The sequence below is a fragment of the Ambystoma mexicanum genome, chromosome 7p, assembly GCF_040938575.1.
Source record: "Ambystoma mexicanum isolate Mex_15411 chromosome 7p, UKY_AmexF1_1, whole genome shotgun sequence".
NCBI classification, from domain to species: Eukaryota; Metazoa; Chordata; class Amphibia; order Caudata; family Ambystomatidae; genus Ambystoma; species Ambystoma mexicanum.
The window spans coordinates 959,577,848-959,597,708 of record NC_090939.1 but is presented as its reverse complement, the minus strand read 5'-3'; positions in this window follow the sequence as shown (position 1 = coordinate 959,597,708).

Here is a 19,861-nt window from a genome sequence, read left to right as displayed (position 1 = left end):
ATTGGGTGGGTAGGTTTAGCTAGAGAGAGTGGGTATAACTTGACTGATTGCGGGTTGGGTGAGGGTAGAGAGAGTAGAGGTATGGAGGGTGGGTGAGGTGGAGAGAGTGGAGGTAGCATGGGTGAGTGTGGTGAGAGAGTGGCTGTCGGGTGGTTGGTGGAAAAGATTGTAGATGTAGGGTGGGTAGTGGTAGAGAGCATAGAGGTAGGTAGATGGGCAATGAGAGTGAGTGAAGGTAGCAGTGTCGGGTGGAGAGAGTAGAGGTGGGGTGAGTGGTGGTAGAGAGTTGAGGTTGCAGAGAAAGTGGCCGTAGGGTGGGTGGGGGTAGAGAAAGTGAAGTTGGTGAGGGTGGTTTAGGGTAGAGAGAGTGGAGCAAGGGTGGGTGGGCAATTGGGGTAGAGAGAGTAGAGGTAGGGTGGGTGTGAGGGGGTAAAGAGAGTGGGGGGTGGGTGGGTTAGGGTAGCGAGAGTGGGGGTAGGGTGGGTGGGTGTAGAGAGAGTGGGTGAGGGTGAAGAGGGTGGGGTTAGATAGAGTGGGGGCTATACAGAGAGTGTACGTAGGGTGGGTGGGGATAGATAAAATGATGGCAGTGACATTAGGTGGGGTAGAGTGGGTGGGTAGGGTAGAGGAAGTGGGGGTAGGGTGATTGAGTTTAAAGAGATTAGGGGTAGGGTTGCTAGGTTAATGCAGAGAGACTGGGAGTAGGGTAAGTGGGTATAGAGAGGGCAGAGTTAGGGTGGGTAGGTTGGAGAGGGTAGGGGCTGGGTCAGTAGGTAGGGTAAGAGATTGGATGTAGAGTGGGAGGGTGGGGGTAGAGAGAGTGGAGGTTGGGTGGTTGGGGTAGACAGAGTAGAACTAGGGTTGGTGGGTTGTCAGTAGGGAGAATGGAGGTAGGGTGGGACTGGGTGGAGAGAGTAGAGCTAGGGAGGGTGGGTAGGGCTAGAGAGTATGGGGTAGAGAGAGTGTGGATAGGGTGTGTGATTGGTCTGGTGGGGTAGAGAGAGTGGCGGTAGGGTGGGTGGGGTAAAGAGGGTGGTAGGGTGCGTAGGTGGTGTTAGATTGGGCGTAGGGTGGGTGGGGCTAGAGAGAGTGGTTGGGGTTTTAGACAGGCCAGGACTGGCCTATAGGGCAATAGGCCCATGGCCAAACCAAAAACACAAAATGCTGCTGTGGGCCGGTTTCTTGAGTCACTATTTAGGCCAATGTGGGCCAGTTTGATGAGTTACTATGCAGCTAGTAGTTTTGACCAGTGTTGTTGAATAAATATTCCTTAAAATGCACTATTTGCAACATATTGTATCAAAAAGCTTGTGTACTATCCAAACAGTGCCACAAAAGGAATAAATAGCCATTTGCAACTGTGGGCCACTTTTTCATTGCTAAACAAATCCAAAGCTGTGTATTGCTACACAGCAAGCCCAGATGCACTCAACAGGGACAATAAGTATCCTCTATTTTAAATCAAAATTCATTTAAACATTTGGTGCCAACAGGGCGTAAATTCTACGGTGTACAAGCACCGCCTAAGTTTCTCTAGTTTGCAAAAGAAAATGTCATTACACAATTTAACGGTGTTAATAAGGATAAATTGTAAACACAGGTGTAAAATGAATGGAACAATCAGAACCAAGACATTAGAGTTAACTTTTGGATTTTAATCCTCTTAATCCAATAAATCGTACAAGAATAAACAAAAAGTAGTACGATCAGTGTACTCTATTTACATATGGAGAGAGCACTTGTGGGTGTTCCATATAACACAAGTAGGAACAAACGGCGTAGATAGAAAACAGCTTGTATAGAGCAGCACAATTGCAAATCTGTATAGCAGTTTACAGTTTACAAAGCTCTAAATGCATAGGTTCAACCATTCAACAATTTACAAATGAAGTCTCATATTTAGATATAACAAATGAGGCCAACGCGTTTCGGTTCAAAGAACCATCTTCAGGGGATAGACTTCATTTTTCATATTCATAACCATTAAGTCATAGCACAGTCTCTGTGGAGTAGTAAAAGAAACAAGATTTTTCAGTAGAACTCTTCAGTTTGTAAGAAATCCATTATCAAAGTGAAAAGAGTCAAAGTCACTAACCTTGCTGATACAGGAGCCGAGACACAGAAAAGAAATCCAGTCAAAAAGCAATGGGTAGCCGAATGCCACAGATTGCTAGGATATCTGTGGGGGTAAGATTAAAAGACCATCCATTTAGAAAAGCCAGATGGCTAACAGTCCATAGTAGAACAATCAAGTAGAAAAGTAAACGGGCGGCAAAAGTACCAAATTAGGGGCGATATAAGTGCAGTAACAAATGAAGGCCCATACATGCAAACCGTAACGAGTAACTGAGGTAGAGACATCAAGTAAGCCACACATGTGGAGAAATGCATGAAGTTTAGTGGTAGCTGCACGCCAACTCGAAAAGTGTACATCAGAAACGAGCACACTAACACAGTCAGCAAATCTCTTCAGAGCGAGTAACGTGAACCGGGATATTCCGAGTGTGACAAGTAATAGAGGGAAACAGATAGCTTACCTTCGGATGCGTGAGAAATCAGATCATCTCGCCGCAGCCGTGCGCGCGAATTGACTCTGTTCACACAATCCAAACACAAGCGTCGCCTTGGTAAAGTCACGCATGCGCGTGAGTGCACCAAGGCGACATCCATCTTGGTATGGGAAAAAACGAGTGTGGCGTAACCATGGAGATGATGAAATAAACTACAGTGACAATGTCACCGAGACAGAGCGGTCAGTGGGCCGGGCAGTATCGCATTGGAGGAAAACAAAGGGACGCAAAATAAGTCATCAGGAAGGTATGGAAAGAGTGTAAAGGGAACGCGCGCGTGGGGGCAGCAACCGTAGCTCAGAGGAACTACGGGGTGCCCCCACGGCACGGAGGTAAACACAGTTCAAAGATCTATCAGAAGCCGTCAGCCAGCAAGTGTAAAAGGCAGCACATAGGTCTAAGGTCCAACTAGGAACGGAAGCAGCAGGGGATACAACTAGTGGGGTCTAAACCCAATAAACAAATCAAGTGGAGCAAAGTAATCACACAATGTATAAAAAGCGTGAAGGGATCCTTAGAAAGGATGGGCGCGGGCAAAGGTACAGCATCCTGACCCACAACTAAAGCGAAGGCTAAAAAGATGACTAGACAGGTAACATCAGTCGGGGAGGAACTATGGTCATCGGGCGAGTAAAAAGATAAAATCAACCACAAGAAGGGGCAAAGAGAGTCACCTTGAAGCGATGGAATAAGTACAACAGTCCGCCATGTGAGAATCCAGCATTCGTCAAACGTTGGCACCAAATTCTAAACAAGTGTTCACTTGATCTTATACTTTTGACAATTGAAGAACTAGCGCATTCCCTAACAAACCTCAATGAAGATATAGAAGGGCTGAAAACCTCTCTGAGCAAGGGATACACGGCGGACCAACTCAAACAAATTCTAGAAGAAACAAATCAAAAATTGGCTAATTTCAAACAAGAACTTGAAATTAAGAAAATTAGGAAATTTAGACGTGACACTCAGGATTATAAGCTTGATATCGTGTATAGTTGGCAGGCATACTACGGACACTTCTCCAATAAACCCAACTTCAACAACCCACGGAAACCTGGCCAACAATTGGCAGAAAACACCTCATCCGACGTCTCAAGCGCTGAGCTTGAAGTTCTCCCAGGGCAGAGCAGTGAGACCGTCCCTGGTCCCACTACAGAAGAACCAGCAGCTAACGCTTCGCCTTTTTTAGAAAAAGGCCAATCAGAAGAGGACAGAAGAAAAAACCCACAACGGAAAAAAACGACTAAGAAACATTGATTGTCAATATTTCAGCATACCAGTTATCGAAAATGGAATTACAAGTCCTAAAGAAAGGGTTATCGTTTGTTCCCAACAACAATAGCACTCTGCTCCACGAAAAAATAGACTTTTTCAAACTAATGAGAAAGCTAAGACTTAAAGTCTTCTTTGACTCACAAGATGAGGATGTAATCACTACGGAACCACACAAATTTCTTGAATTGAAACCTAAGAGTCACTTCAACCCTCCGGTTCAGAATCATATCCTTTCTACCTTTGAGAAAACTGTATTACAGGATTTGAAGAAAATTCAATTCAAAAATAACACACAAGGCAATTTTACTGTGAGAGAACGTCAGGCACTTAAAAATCTCCTTGATAATCAAACCATCATTTTTAAACCAGCGGATAAGGGAGGTGCGTTAGTTCTTATGAATAAACAGGACTACATCAACGAAATTGAACGCCAACTGGATGACCAAGAAACATATATGGAAGTACCCCTGAATCCTACTGAAGCAGTAAGATCCCTTATCAAGGGGATACTGGATGAGGCGGAAGCCAATGATGTCATCTCAGAAAAGACACGTCTGTTTCTTGAAAACAAACATCCCATCATGCCAGTTATTTATATACTTCCTAAGATACACAAGAGACTGGCAAATCCACCTGGACGTCCCATTATAGCTGCCACTGCAAGTCTCCTTGAACCATTGGCCCAATACTTGGACAAAATTCTGCAACCTCTCATACAGGAATCTAAGACTTACGTAAAAGACACTATGCACTTTTTACACAAACTAAAAAATGTGCAATTCATCAAAGGAAGAGATGTGATGTTCACCATGGACGTGACATCTCTCTATACTAACATCACACGCGAAGCAGGTCTTGAAGCAACTGAATGGCTCCTACTTCAATCAGAGCAATGTCAAGGAGACAGACTGTTTGTACTAACTTTATTAAAATTAGTGCTTACGAACAATTTTTTTAAATTCCAAGATCGTTTCTTCCTTCAGATATCCGGTACTAGCATGGGGGCAGCAATGGCACCATGCTATGCCAACACCTACATGTACTACCTTGAACATGAAAATATTCTCAGTTCACCAAGATGGATGAGGCATCTGCCACTGTATTTGAGATACATTGATGATATTTTTGGAATCTGGTCCGGCCCGGAAGAAGAATTGCAAAACTTTTACGAAATGATGAACTCGATTCATCCTCGTATTAAATTCACCACAGAGACAAGTGATACTGCCATCCACTTTCTGGATGTGGAGATATATGCCAGTAATAACACTCTTGAGACAAGAATCTACACCAAGAAGTCAGATAGAAATAGCCTGTTGCTTGCCACAAGCTTTCATCCTAAGAGAACTGTTGATAGCGTCCCGTTTAGCCAATTTTTGCGTTACAGAAGGATTATCTCGGAGACTGCCGAATATGAACGCCAATCACGGCTATTGGAAACTAAATTTTCATCGAGGGGGTATGACCAGCTGAAGATCACTGAAGTCGCAAACAAAGTCAGAAGCACTGGGAGAGAGACATTACTGACTCCAAAACCACCCAAGTCGGGCGAAGCACTGGTTTACGTAACTACCTATTCCATGCAGAGCATGAAGATTAAGAGGTCATCAAAAAGAACTGGAGCATGTTTAGAATGGATCCACAATTACAGCAACTGTTTCATGAACCTCCAACTTTTGCCTACAGGAATAGTAGGTCATTACGCAAGAGCCTTGTCAAAGCTGAAATTCCATCTTCTAGTCCACAGAAAGTGTTTAAGGGTACCATTCCATGTTACAATTGCCAACATTGCGGTAACATCATTAAAGGCAACAGCATATCACACCCCCACTCTGGTAAACCCATTTTTCTCAAACACTCGTGCACATGTGATGCTCAAAACGTTATTTATGCTTTAAAATGTCCATGTGGGTTATACTACGTAGGCATGACCACCAGAAAAGTTAAAGTTAGATGGTCTGAACACAAATCGAATATTCGTACTAAGAGTCTCAAGTCACCAGTATCACTACACTTTACTGAAGCTTGGCACACTATTGCACAATTGAAATGTGTTATCTTGGAGCAAATCACAGCAGGAAGCAGGGGAGGTGATGTGCAGCGTAAACTGTTGCAACGGGAGATTTTGTGGATTGAACTGTTGGACTTGTTGAGCCCACGTGGCATGAATACCGAATTCGACCTTATGTGTTTTGTGTAAATTTATGTGTTTTGGAAAACTGTTTATTGGTATGCTTTGCTCGTAATAACATGTCAATAACATGTCATCTTAATAGCACCGCCTACCCTTTCTGTTCATGAATATTGTTATGTCTCAAATCTGACAACATGCACCATCTGAACATGGACTTTTCACATGGCGGACTGTTGTACTTATTCCATCGCTTCAAGGTGACTCTCTTTGCCCCTTCTTGTGGTTGATTTTATCTTTTTACTCGCCCGATGACCATAGTTCCTCCCCGACTGATGTTACCTGTCTAGTCATCTTTTTAGCCTTCGCTTTAGTTGTGGGTCAGGATGCTGTACCTTTGCCCGCGCCCATCCTTTCTAAGGATCCCTTCACGCTTTTTATACATTGTGTGATTACTTTGCTCCACTTGATTTGTTTATTGGGTTTAGACCCCACTAGTTGTATCCCCTGCTGCTTCCGTTCCTAGTTGGACCTTAGACCTATGTGTTGCCTTTTACACTTGCTGGCTGACGGCTTCTGATAGATCTTTGAACTGTGTTTACCTCCGTGCCGTGGGGGCACCCCGTAGTTCCTCTGAGCTACGGTTGCTGCCCCCACGCGCGCGTTCCCTTTACACTCTTTCCATACCTTCCTGATGACTTATTTTGCGTCCCTTTGTTTTCCTCCAATGCGATACTGCCCGGCCCACTGACCGCTCTGTCTCGGTGACATTGTCACTGTAGTTTATTTCATCATCTCCATGGTTACGCCACACTCGTTTTTTCCCATACCAAGATGGATGTCGCCTTGGTGCACTCACGCGCATGCGCGACTTTACCAAGGCGACGCTTGTGTTTGGATTGTGTGAACAGAGTCAATTCGCGCGCACGGCTGCGGCGAGATGATCTGATTTCTCACGCATCCGAAGGTAAGCTATCTGTTTCCCTCTATTACTTGTCACACTCGGAATATCTCGGTTCACGTTACTCGCTCTGAAGAGATTTGCTGACTGTGCTAGTGTGCTCGTTTCTGATGTACACTTTTCGAGTTGGCGTGCAGCTACCCCTAAACTTCATGCATTTCTCCACATGTGTGGCTTACTTGATGTCTCTACCTCCGTTACTCGTTACGGTTTGCATGTATGGGCCTTCATTTGTTACTGCACTTATATCGCCCCTAATTTGGTACTTTTGCCGCCCGTTTACTTTTCTACTTGATTGTTCTACTATGGACTGTTAGCCATCTGGCTTTTCTAAATGGATGGTCTTTTGATCTTACCCCCACAGATATCCTAGCAATCTGTGGCATTCGGCTACCCATTGCTTTTTGACTGGATTTCTTTTCTGTGTCTCGGCTCCTGTATCAGCAAGGTTAGTGACTTTGACTCTTTTCACTTTGATAATGGATTTCTTACAAACTGAAGAGTTCTACTGAAAAATCTTGTTTCTTTTACTACTCCACAGAGACTGTGCTATGACTTAATGGTTATGAATATGAAAAATGAAGTCTATCCCCTGAAGATGGTTCTTTGAACCGAAACGCGTCGGCCTCATTTGTTATATCTAAATATGAGACTTCATTTGTAAATTGTTGAATGGTTGAACCTATGCATTTAGAGCTTTGTAAACTGTAAACTGTAAACTGATATACAGATTTGCAATTGTGCTGCTCTATACAAGCTGTTTTCTATCTATGCCGTTTGTTCCTACTTGTGTTATATGGAACACCCACAAGTGCTCTCTCCATATGTAAATAGAGTACACTGATCGTACTGCTTTTTGTTTATTCTTGTACGATTTATTGGATTAAGAGGATTAAAATCCAAAAGTTAACTCTAATGTCTTGGTTCTGATTGTTCCATTCATTTTACACCTGTGTTTACAATTTATCCTTATTAACACCGTTAAATTGTGTAATGACATTTTCTTTTGCAAACTAGAGAAACTTAGGCGGTGCTTGTACACCGTAGAATTTACGCCCTGTTGGCGCCAAATGTTTAAATGAATTTTGATTTAAAATAGAGGATACTTATTGTCCCTGTTGAGTGCATCTGGGCTTGCTGTGTAGCAATATACAGCTTTGGATTTGGTTGGTTTTCTCTGTCCCAAGTGGCCTTGTGACGACAGCCCGATTGCACCAGAAGTCTTTGTATAACATTTGCACACTATTTCTTGTTGATACATTCTTATTCACAATCCTTCCACTCTCAAACCTTTATTTAACTTGTCTGTGCACCCCTATACTTCTCTCTTTCACTTTTTCATTGCTGCCCGATACATTGTTATGGCCCAGTCTGACCCTGGTTATAGAATGTAGGGGTAGGAGTAGGGTGGGTGAAGTGTGAGAGAGTGGGAGTGGGGTGGGTGGGGGTGGGTTGAGAGACTGAAGGCAGGGTAGGTGGGGGTAGAGATAGTAAGGTTGGTTAGAGAGACTGGAGGTAAGGTGGGTGGTGATAGTGAGATTAGGAGCATCTTGGGTGGGCATAGAGGGAGTGGGAGTAGGTCAGGTGGGTGGGGTTAGAGAGAGTGGGGATGGCTGTGGCAGAGTGAGTGAAAGTAGGGCCATGGGTGCAGGTAGAAGAGTGGAGGTAGGGTGGGTGGGGGTAGAGAGTGGAGGTAGGGTGGGTGGAGGTTGATGAAGTGGAGGTAGGGTGGGTGGGGGAAGAGAGATTAGGGGTATCTTGGGTGGGTGGGCACAGAGGGAGTAGGGTAGGGTGAGAGGGTGTAGTTAGATAGAGTTTAGGTAGGGTGGGCGGTAGGGTTAGAGACTGGACATAGGGTAGTTTAGAGTAAAGAGAGTGGAGGTAGGGTGGGTAGGTAGTGGTAGAGAGGTTGGTGGTAGGGTGTATGAGTGGGTGTGGATAGAGACACAGGAGTTATGGTGGGTGGGTGGGTGGGTGGTAGGGGTAGACAGATTAGAACTAGGGTGGGTGGGTCGGCGGTGGCAGGGAGTGAGGAGGTAGCGTGCTGGGGGTCGATGGAGTGGAGCTAGGGAGAGTGGGTGGTGGTAGAGAATGTGGGGGTAGATTCAGTGGTAGTAGAGTGAGGGGGTAGGGTGGGTGGGATAGAGAGGCTGGTGTCAGGATGCATGGTTGGTGTTACAGAGAGAAGGGTAGGGTGGGTAGGTGGGGTTAGAGAGAGTGGTTGGTGTTATAGTGAGTGTCGGTTAGGTGGGTGGTGGTAGAGTGGAGGTAGGGTGGGTGGTTTAGTGTAGGGTGGGTGTAAGGTGGGTTGGTGTAGATTGAGCGAGGGTATGAGGGGTGAGGGTGGAGTTTAGGTCGGTAGTTAGGGTTAGAGAGAGTGAATGTAGGGTGGGAGGGTGTGGCTAAATGAGAGTGGGGTTTGGGTGGGGGTAAAGAGTGTGGAGGTAGTGTGGGTTGCTGGTGGTAGAGAGTGCAGCTGGGTTTGTGGGTGGGGGTAGAGAGTGTGGAGGTAGGGTATGTGGGTGGGTGGTGGTAGAGAGTGTGGAGGTAGGGTGGGTGGGTGGGCATAGTGACTGTGGAGTTAGGGTCATGGGTGCAGGTAGAGAGTGTGTAGGTATAGTGGGTGGGGGTAGAGAGTGTGGAGGTAGTGTGGGTGGGGGTAGATTGTGTGAAGGTAGGTTGGGCAGGTGTGGAGAGCATGGAGGTAGGGTGGGTGCAGAGAGAGTGGAGGTAGGGTGGGTGGGGGTGAAGAAAGTAAAGGTAGTGAGCGCGGGTGGGTGTAGAGAGTGTGGAGTTCGGGTGGGTGTAGTTAGAGAGTGTGGAGGTAGAGTGGGTGGGTAGGGGTAGGATGTGTGGAGGTAGCTTGGGTGGGTGGAGGTAGAGAGTGTGTTTGTAGAATTAGTGGGAGTAGAGAGTGTGGTGGCAGGGTGGGTGGGTGAAGGTAGAGAGTGTGTAGTTAGGATTAGTGGGGGTAGAGAGTGTGGAGGTAGGATGGGTGTGGGTAGAGAGTGTGGAGGTAGTTGGGGTGGGTGGGGGTAGAGATACTGGGTAGGGAGCCATAGAGAGGGCAGTGGGAGTGGAGAGGCTGGGGTTTAGTGTGGGTCAGTGAGGTTAGAGAGAGTGGGTATGAGGTTGGGGTTAGATAGAGTGGGGTTTGGATGGGGTAGAGAGAGTGGCGGTAGTATGGGTGCATGGGGGAAGACAGAGTAGTACTAGGGTGGGTCAGTGGATGGGCATAGGGAGAGTGGAGGCATGGTGGGTGGGGGAAGAGGAAGTATGGGTAGTGAGGGTGGGGGAAGAGAATGTGAGAGGTGGGTGGGTGGGGCTAGAGAGAGTGGGGGTGGGTGGGGTTAGGGTAGAGAGAGTGGGGGTAGGAGGGTCGGTGTAGAGAGAGTTGGTGAGGATGAAGAGGGAGGGGTTAGATAGAGTGGGGGTTGTAGAGAGAGTGTACGTAGGGTGGGTAGGGATAGAAAAAGTGATGGCAGTGACATTAGGTGGGGTAGAGAGTATGGGGTAGAGTGGGTGGGTAGGGTAGAGGAAGTGGGGGTAGGGTCATTGAGTTTAAATAGATTAGGGGTAGGGTTGCTAGATTAATGTAGAGAGACTGGGAGTAGGGTAAGTGGGTATAGAGAGGGCAGACTTGGGTAGGGTGGACAGGTTGGAGTTTAGGTGGGTAGGTAGGGTTAGAGAGAGTGGATGTAGGGTGGGAGGGTGTGGCTAAACGAGAGTGGGGTTTGTGTGGGGGTAGAGAGTGTGAAGGTAGGGTGGGTGCGGGGAGAGAGTATAGGGGTAGGGTAGTTGGGTTACGTTAGAGAGAGTAGTTATAGGTTGAGAGAATGAAGGTAGAGTGGGTGGGTGGGGTAGAGAGAGTAAAGGTAGTGTGGGTGGGTGGGGGTAGAGAGAGTGAAGGTGGGGTGGGTGGGGGTAGAGAGAGTGAGGTTGGTTAGAGAGACTGAAGGTAGGGTGGTTGGTGGAAGATACAGTGGAGGTTGGGTCAGTGGACCTAGGGGGGGTAGGATAGGTGGGTCAGTTAGAATGGGGAATGGCTGGGTGTAGAGTGAGTGAAAGTAGGGTTGGTGGGTGCAGGTACAGATGGTGGAGGAAGAGTGGCTAGAGGTAGAGAGAGTGCAAGTAGGGTGGGTGGGGATACAGATAGTGGGATATGGGTGGGTAGGTGGGGGTAGACAAAGTAGAACTGGTTGAAGGTAGGGAGAGTGGAGGAATAGTGGGACAGGGTAGAGAGTGTAGAGGTAGAGAGGGTTGGTGGGTGCAGAGAGAGCCGGAATAGGGTGAGTGGGGTGGTAGAGGGTGGTATTTGGGTGGTTAGGTGGTGTTAGAGGGTGGGGTTGGAGTGGTGGTTTGGGTTTGGGTAGAGAGAGTGAAGTAAGGGTGATTTGGGGTAGAAAGTATGTGGTAGGGTGTGTCCCCTTCCTTCAGCCCGTCTTTGGTTCTTTCGTTCCAGTGGTCGACTCTGCTTTCCAAGTGCCAGAGACCTGCTTTTAACCAGTTTCCCCCCATTCATTGCAGCCTGGCTGTCACTCACACAGCAGGGTGGCTGTCCTTGCTGGACAGCCAGCCGGCCAATCACGCCAGAGTGCACTCAGGTCTCCTAAGAGACTAAGCACAGGGATTTTCAGGCACCTCCTTTACATCCTGTCCACCCCAGACACTCAGGCGCCAGAGGAGGGCTTCAGCACTGAAGCCCGTCAAAGGCCAACGAACAAAGGGACCAAACCTGGTTTGGTGCGCAGAGACAAACACAAGAAGGACCTTTCCAAAATGAAATGGCGAAAAAAAAGTTGACTGGAGTCTGTTTGTACAGATAGGTCTTGGGCGCCATATTGGAAAACATATTGGAAAACATGGCTGACCTGATTTTTAGCTACCAGTGTTTGCGGTCTGGAAAAATCATGGTAGTTTCTTTAAAACCACAGCCACTAGCCATTTCAAGTGGGAAAGGGTAACATTTGACAGTTACATGAGTGTTTAGACTCAGGGGAAGCTAGGCAACCCCTCCAGCACTCTATAGGAAGATAGTGTGTGCTGGGTCTGTGAATTTAAAAAGACTAGTAAAGTCAATTTAAATTTACATGCTCTGGGAGACAGTAGTCAGTCCCAGAGAAGGTATTTAAACCTTGGGGAGTCTGAAAAACTCCCATGTGCCACTGCACTGAGGGTGCTGTGTGACAGGCAGAAAACGATGATGCCTATGGAGTTGTTTTAAAACCCTATATCCAAAGAACACAAAAGTAAAACACACATCAAAATATATGAAAGAGTGGGAAAAAAGGCTCACACTCTCTTTCCAGGTAGAAATTAAAATCCTAGAAATCCAGCAAAGTGCTGGGGGTCTCAAAAGGTAAGGGAAATTAGCATATTCTTGAGAATTCTCCCTAACACTTGACCCCCCAGACTAAGGGACAGGAGGATTTAATCCACTCCTGGATGAATCTCCTTACACCAGTCGGTCGAAAATCCTGGAGAGACCATCAGCATTTTGGTGGTGACACCCAGACCTGTGTTCAATTAAAAAATCAACCCCTTGCAGGCTGATTGACCGTCTCAGTAGATTAGGGGTTTCCCCTTTCATTTGCATCAACCACCTCAAGGGTTGGTGGTCAGTCTGAATCACAAAAGTAGATACATACAAGTATGGTCTAAACTTCTTCAGTGACCACACAATAGCAAAGCACTCACGTTCAATGGTTGGCCACCTTGTCTCAGGTTCTTTCAGCTTCCTGCTGATAAAGCAAATGGGGTGCTCCCTACCTTTCTCATTCAGCTGACTCAGAACTGCACCTATACCTGGTTTGGTTATAGTCAGGAGCTCTTAGGACTGGAGCTCGACAAAGGGTTTTCTTTAGGCCTTCAAAGGCTTGAGTGCACTCTTCCTTCCACCTGAACATTTTAGGAATTTTGGGTGAGGAGACTACATTCAAGGGAGAAGCCATGGTTCCATAGTTCTCTATGAAGTTCCTATAGTAAACAGTGAGGCCTAGGAAGGCGCCCACCTGGGTTTGTGTAGTAGGAGTGGCCCCGTTTTGTACAGCTTGTACTTTGCTAAGCAATGGCCTGATTTCACCACCTCCTACCTCATGTCCAAGGTAGACCACTTTGCTCTGACCAATTTGACACTTACTTGCCTTTATGGTCAGATGGGCCTGCTCAAGAGCCTGCAAAACATATCCTAAGTGGTCAACATGTTCTTTCCAAGTAGGGCTGAACACTGCAATGTCATCCAAGTATGCCATGCAGAAGTCGTCCATCCCATTCAGAACTTGATTAACCATCCTTTGGAATGTAGCAGGTCCATTCTTTAGTCCAAAAGGCATTACCTTAACATGGTAGAGGCCTGCTGGGGTTGAGAATGCAGTTTTCTCCTTGGCATGGTCTGTCAGTGCTATTTGCCAATAGCCTGAAGTGAGATCAAATGTACTGAACCAAGTTTGTCCACCAGTTCATCTGTCTTGGGTAAAGGTGGGGCATCAGTCTTTGTGACTGCATTAAGAGCTCTATAGTCCACACAGAATCTCAACTCCTTGGATGCTGCCTTTGGCACTAGTACAAGTGGACTAGACCATGGACTTGTAGACGTCTCTATTACCCCGAGATCAAGCATCTTGTTGACCTCCTCCTTATGTGGCTTCTTACATGGTCTGACATCCTGTAACCTCTGCTTTTAACAGGCAAACAGTCACCAGTGAGAATATCATGCTGGCCCCAAGGGGTCAAGCCTGGTGATAGTGAGAACAGGGAGGCAAACTGATTTAACGGAAACTTGCACTTCTCCTGTTGTTCAGGGTCAAATTAGAAGAGAGATTGACTCTTCTATTTTCTCATCTAAAGGCTGGCCTCTGAGTAGGTCAGGTAGAGGTTCACTCTCCTCCTCCTCTTGAGCTGAAGTTATAAGCAAAGCTCCCATTTCTGGTCTTAAGGCATAAGCTTTTAGGCGGTTGGTGTGAAAGACTCTGGGAGCCTCCTTAGGATTGCCTAAGTCCACCAGATAGTTGGCCTCTCCAGGTTTTCCCACAACCTTGAAGGGTCCTATCCAATTGTCCTGTAAATTCCTCTGTTTTGTAGGACCCATAACTTAAACTTGCTGGTCTTGAGTAAACTCAACCATGTTGGCCTTCTTGTCATGCCAATGTTTGACCAGAGCCTGACCTGCTTTTAAGTTATCTGATGCTTCTGCCATCATATGTGACATTCTCCTCCGGAGACCTATCACATAGTCAATGACTCTCACTGGCTTGGGGAAGGAGCACTCTCCAACCCCTCCTTAATCAGGGCCAAGGGGCCTCTAACTGGATGGCCATAGAGAAGCTCAAAGGGACTAAATCCAACTCCCTCCTGAGGGACTTCTCTATAAGCAAATAGAAGGCATGGCAGTAGAAGGTCCCACTTTCTCCTAAGGGGTTCCTCTAAAGCACCTATCATGCTCTTCATTGTACTGTTGAACCTCTCCACCAATCCATTTGTCTGTGGATGGTGGTCAGGCAACTTGTACGTTACTCCACAGTTTTTGAACAAGGCCTGCATGTAGTGGGACACACAATTGGACCCCTGTCAGAGATAACTTCCTTAGGAAAACCTACGCTGGTAAAAATACCAAGTAGGGCCTGAGCAACCGCCTGAGCTGTAACAGTCCTCATAGGTATTGCTTCAGGATACCTAGTAGCATGGTCTACTGCAACCAGGATAAACCTGTTTCCTGAAGAGGTTGGAAGGTTTAAGGGACCAACAATGTCGATTCCTACCCTCTCAAAAGGGACTCCCACCACTGGGCGAGGTACCAAGGGTCCCAAATTCTTGGCTCCACTCTTGCCAGCGGTTTCGCAAGTGTGACAGCTCCTACATAATTTATCTACATCAGACCCCAACTTAGGCCAGTAGAAATACAAAGAGAGCCTTTCCATGGTCTTCTTGAAACTGAAGTGACCAGCCAAAGGTATCGCATGGGCTAACTGTAGGAACGGGAGTCTGCTTTCTAGGGGCACTACAAGTCTTCTGTAGTCCCCTGGGATAGACTCATTCAGTTCACTGTAGAAGAGGCCATCTTCCCAGTACAACCTATGCTTCCCTGGCTCTTGCCCATCCAGCTGGGAAGCTGCCTGTTGGCGAAGAAATCAAGAGTAGGACAATCTCTTTGACCTATGCTGAACTCTGCCCTACAGGGTCCACCTTCTGCCAGTAAAGACTGCAGCTCAGGATGGTCTGCAAGATCCAGATCTCCAACAGGAGAAAGGTCCTCTTCCAGCTCTGATTCCTCAGCAGCTGATTCAATCACACAAGGTTGTTCCACACACTCAGCCTCAGCTGGTGGAGGAGTCACAGGTGTGACTTTGGACAGTCCTCTCTGGGATGTCCTTGTTGGTAGCACAGGAGGGCTGGCTGTTTTCTTCCTGGAGATTTTAGGTTTTCCCTTCTCCTCTTTCTTTTCTGAAATTGCAGTCAGTAAGTCCTGTGGACTGAGATTTATAGTTTCCTCTATAATCTCCTCTTGGGAGCCTTTTAAGGTACTCTCTCTGGACTTCCTAGTCTGCTCCTGTTTCCTTTTGCTGGGAGGACTGGGGGTGCTTGATACAACTCCAAGAGTTTTTAAGTCATTCCCCAACAGGACTCTCCCAGGCATTCTGCACACGTTGACTGACAGTCATGTCATTGCACTGGATGAGAGCTGGTAACTCTGGAACCATTTGGACAGGGCCTCTAGCAAGCTTAGTTAGGTATTTGGGTGCCTTAGCAACATCCTCTACCTTGAAAAAAGATTCATCAACTACAGTAATGCTGGCCCCAGTGTCTGTGATGGCAGCGGTCTCCTGGCCATTCACAAGAACACTGTCTTTGTAATACTCTTTAGTATTGTCTGGAATGGAATTGTAGACATGTAAGTTCTGCTGTTCCCACAGACAAAGGGACACTAAAGAAATACTGGCTGAGACTTTCATGGTTTTCCTCAGCCAGTAAGAGAAAGTTTCCACTTAGTATTGGTACTGCATCCACTGGGGAGAAGGCTAAGGAGACAGTGTGGATCCCTGAAGGTTTACCCTTACATCTGGGATCCCCTTTCACATGGTCAGTTGACCCACACGCATAACATTTCCCAAATGTCTTTATGAGTGGGGTTTGTTCTGACCTCCTTCTGGTTTAGCACCAGGAGGTAAACCAGCCTGATTCGGTTTCCCAGGGGGCTTACCCTTGTTATGTTTGTGGCTCTCTTTTGGCGTGGAGGTATTAGAATTCTTGTTGTTGTCTTTCTTGTGCTGCTTTCTCTCATCCTTCTTCTGAGCTACCCCAGAATCCTTGTGAGTAGCCCTGTTGGCAACCCACAAGTCAGCAGCCCTTGCTAACTTCTTTGGATCAATTTCCTTAGAGTCAGCCAAGTGCTGTCTCAGCTCAGGAGAGCAGGCATCAAAAATGGATGCCAACATAAACAGATTTCTCATGCCTTCATAAGTGTTAACTCTGTAACCCTTAACCCACACATCTAAGTTTATCAAACATTCAGTCACCCAGGTAGCCCAAAGGGCACCATCATGCTTTTTGAGGGTTCTAAACCTCTTAAGATACTGGGAAGTTGTCTTCCCAAACCTAGCTATTAAAGCTAGTTTCACACTTTCATACTCCTTTCTGTCTATTTCCCCCATCTCCATTACCACATCAGTTGCAACAGGGGGTAGCCCAGAAAAAACCCAAGGATCATTTGATTCCCTGTAATGTCTTAAATCCCATGGTTATATTCAAAAACAGCCAACCAATCCAAAATATCAAGCTTAACCTCATGCATACTTACTGCATCTGTGGACATGCAACACCACTTAGGACTGGAAGAGCTAGAAGACTCTGGGAGAGAACCAGTTTCAAGAGACAACCTTTTCATTTCAAGTGTATGATTCAACTCCATTTCTCTCAGCTTAAGTTCTTGATGTTTGCTTTCAGTTTGGGCTTGGATTCTTTTAAATTCCAATTCTAGTCTCATCCTTTCCAGAAAGACAAATTCAGGACTTAGTGTTGGACCTGATGGGGTCCCTGTGGTCAAAGATTGAGGCCTATGAGCAGGTAGTGGTAAAACAGGGCCTACACTTTGAGACTCGTCTGCCTCATCTAACTCATCAATAACATTTGAGTTACCCCCTGAAACATTATCATCCTCTTCAACATTTTGCACATTTGCTGCAGGGGTAGGAGTTCCAACAACTTTTCTATCAGTTCAACCTTTTTGCCTTTTACAGTGAGATTCCTAGCTTTACACATTTGTCTCAATTGATCAACTGTTAAAGTAACTACGGTCTCCTGTCTGTAGCTATCCATATCAGACATGATAAAACAATTGCTTCTCTAGTGGTGCTTAGCCTTGTGAAGGTTATTTGAACAAAGGTTAGACTAGCAATCTAAATGTAACAACTATACTTTATCCCACCACTGCCACCAGTATCATGAGTGATCATGGCAACTTTGCTGGATTTCTAGGATTTTAATTTCTACATGGAAAGAGTGTGAGCCTTTTTTTCCCACCTTTTCATGTATTTTGATGTGTGTTTTACTTTTGTGTTCTTTGGATATGGAGTTTTAAAACAACTCCATAGGCATCATCTTTTTCCTGTGTGTCACACAGCACCTTCAGTGAGGTCTTGAAAGGGGCCCCTAGGGGTCCCTAACGTCTATGGAAACAAGGCGTGTCACCACACACGATAGATACGCCAGATACGAGGTTGTATTCCCAAAGCTAGGGTTTATTGCAAAGCAAAAGTCTCAGTTGGCCAACTCGGTCTCACGCCCCGCGACGTGTATCTCTAGACCTTGAGGGACGCAAGAGAGTGAATTACGTACATCAGTTACATATATACAAAATGCATATCAAACAATCAGCTATGACATGTTCAACACCCCAGGGAGATTGAGGTGGGCGCGATTTCACTCTCAGACCGTGCCCCAATTGCGTTGGAGCTCGCACTGCCGTCGCAGGCGGCTGGGTTGTGGAAGTAGAAGTATCCTTCTCACATTTTTAAAGATGTGGTGTTGCAAGAAGAATTGAGGCAGGAGATGGGTCACTTCTTTCAGAGGAATGATACGGAGGGCATGGATCCTGGGATAGTGTGAGACGCTTTTAAAGCTACCATTAGGGGGGCGATTATTGGGATCAAGGCGAGAAGGGATAGGGAATGCAGGAAGCTAGAGGAAGATCTGGAAGCGAAGCTGAAAGTGGTCATGCAGGAGCTTGCTGTTAGACCCTCCGCAGAGATTAGAAGGAAATACAGGATGATTAAGGGCCAATTGGACACTATTATTTCGGTTAAGGTGGAGAGAGCGCTGCTACAACTCAAGCAGAAGTACTATGTGAAGGCGAACAGGGCAGACAGGTTATTGGCTAGAAAGCTGAGGAGAGAGGAAAAGGACAGAACAATACTGAGAGTTAGGACGGCGGAGGGGAGGGAGGTGACAGAGACCCTAGGAATTAAGAGGGAGTTTGCGAGGTATTATGGGGAGGTGTATAGATCTGACAGTCCAGCGGGAGGAGGTCGGGAGACGTATTTGGAAAGCTGTCAACTTGCAGGGGTTGAGGCAGCAAAGAGGGAGGAACTACAGAAGGACCTAACCATAGAGGAGGTTCACAAAGCTATAGGGGCTCTTCCGCCTTGATAAAGCTCCAGGGCCAGATGGTTTCACGGCAGCTTTTTACAAAACGTATAGGGACGTGCTGGCCCCGAGACTGGTAGCCTTATATAATACTTTTGGGGGAGGAAAAGGGATAACCCCATCTATGGAAGAGGCGAAAGTAGTATTAATCCCTAAACAGGGGAAAGATCCTGCCTCGTGTGGAGCTTATAGACCGATTGCCTTAATCAATTTGGACGCAAAGATATTTACTAAGATCTTGGCGTCTAGGCTCGAACCTCTCCTTCCATCCCTAGTAGAGTGGGACAAGTCTGGTTTTGTTAAGGGAAGGCAAACGCATGATAACACCAGGAGGATTTCCCATATTATAGAGAAAGTAATTAAATTCAGGATGGAGGCAATTGTGGTGGCCCTCAACGCTGAGAAAGCGTTTGATAGAGTAGAATGGGGCTTTGTCTTTGCCACTATGCGCAAGATGGGCTTTGGGGAGAAGTTTATGGGCAAGATAAAGGCAAACTATTATAATCCCACACTGCGCCTGATGATAAATGGGGAAGCATCTGACCTGATGGCAGTATCTAGGGGTACGAAGCAGGGCTGTCCGCTGTCGCCGCTTCTTTTTGCAATATATCTTGAGCCGCTCCTGAGTAAAATTAGACTTAACCAGGAGATTAAAGGGGTAATGTTTGGGGGACGGGAACATAAGGTGGCCGGCTTTGCAGATGATATGTTGTTGACCCTGACGAATCCCCGAGAAACCTTGGAGGCAGTCGAGAAAATCTTTGGGGAGTTCGGCCAACTTGCAGGGCTACGGATTATTAAAAGTAAGTCAGAGGTGCTGTGCCTACAGTTGGCCCCTGGGGTGGAGGAGAAGTTACAGGAGCGCTTTGGATTTGCCTGGGCGAAGGGTAAAATAGGGTATTTGGGGACTGCCATTACGGGGACAATAGAACAAATGTATGAGGCAAATTATTTACCACTGTTGGGGAGGATCAAGGGGTTGCTCTTGGGCTGGGGTCCACTGGCTATGTCTTGGTTAGGTAGGATTAATGCCTGAAAGATGGTTATCCTTCCAAAGTTGTTGTATTTATTCATGGCATTGGCGGTGAGGGTACCAACCCCTTTTTTCAGAAAACTAAGAACGCTCACTCAAGCCTACATATGGGGGTCAAAGAAGCCTAGAATTCCTAGTAGGCTGATGCAAATGCCCAGAAATAGAGGGGGCCTTGGTGAACCAGATATGGTGAACTATAACCGTGCAGCACAATTGAGGGTAGTTCGGGACTGGTCGAAGGATGATAGGGGAAA